General features: G+C 40.6%; 1 non-coding gene across 1 annotated transcript; it reads left to right on the top strand.

The window, feature by feature from the left end:
* Window positions 1–232: 232 nt before the first annotated feature.
* TRNAC-ACA lies at window positions 233–304 on the top strand. Its single transcript has one exon. It is a non-coding gene; the product is annotated as a tRNA-Cys (tRNA).
* Window positions 305–833: the final 529 nt, after the last annotated feature.

Here is an 833-nt window from a genome sequence, read left to right as displayed (position 1 = left end):
TTACATTATTCATCTTTAAGGAGAAAATATATTCATTTGTTTATATACTCGGCAAATATAAATTAAGCTTCAGTGATGTAAGCATATTATTTGATACTGAGAGTATAAAGGCAGTTCAGTCTAGATTTAATTTTTTCCTAGTAAACTTTATCTGAATTAACTAGAAATATACATGAATGCATATAAAGAAGCTATAAGTATTTGAAGCCCCTTCATGAATTACTTTGGGACTTCCCTGGTGGCTCAGATGGTAAAGCATCTGCCTACAATGCAGAAGACCCGGGTTCGATCCCTGGGTCGGGAAGATCCTCTGGAGAAGGAAATGGCAGCCCGCTTCAGTACTCTTGCCTGGAAAATCCCATGGACAGAGGAGACTGGTAGGCTATATAGTCCATGGGGTTGCAAAGAGTTGGACACAACTTCACTTCACTTCATGAATTGCAGCCTTGTCATGGTGAAGGGGCTTGCATAACTCAATGAAGCTATGAGCCATGCCATGCAGTGCCATCATGTCTTGATGGGTCTAGAAGAGTTCTAACAAAATGTGGCCCATGAAAGAAGAATTAGCAAACCGCTGCAGTATTCTTGCTGAAAGAACCCCATAAGCACTAGAAAAAGAAAAAAAAGATATGGCACCTCAGAAAATGAGCCTCCCCAGGTCAGAAGGTTTCCAGTATGCTACTGGGGAAGAGTGGAGAGTGATTACAAATAGCTCAAGAAAAGAATGAAGTTTCTGGGCCCAAGCAGAAACAATGCTCAGTTGTGGATGTGTCTAATGGGGAAAGTAAAATCCAATGCTGTAAATAACAGTACTACATAGGAACCTGGAATGT

This window comes from Bubalus bubalis, chromosome 13 (assembly GCF_019923935.1).
Source record: "Bubalus bubalis isolate 160015118507 breed Murrah chromosome 13, NDDB_SH_1, whole genome shotgun sequence".
NCBI lineage: Eukaryota > Metazoa > Chordata > Mammalia > Artiodactyla > Bovidae > Bubalus > Bubalus bubalis.
The sequence above is the reverse complement of the archived record's forward strand: the minus strand, read 5'-3'. Positions and strand labels throughout refer to the sequence as shown.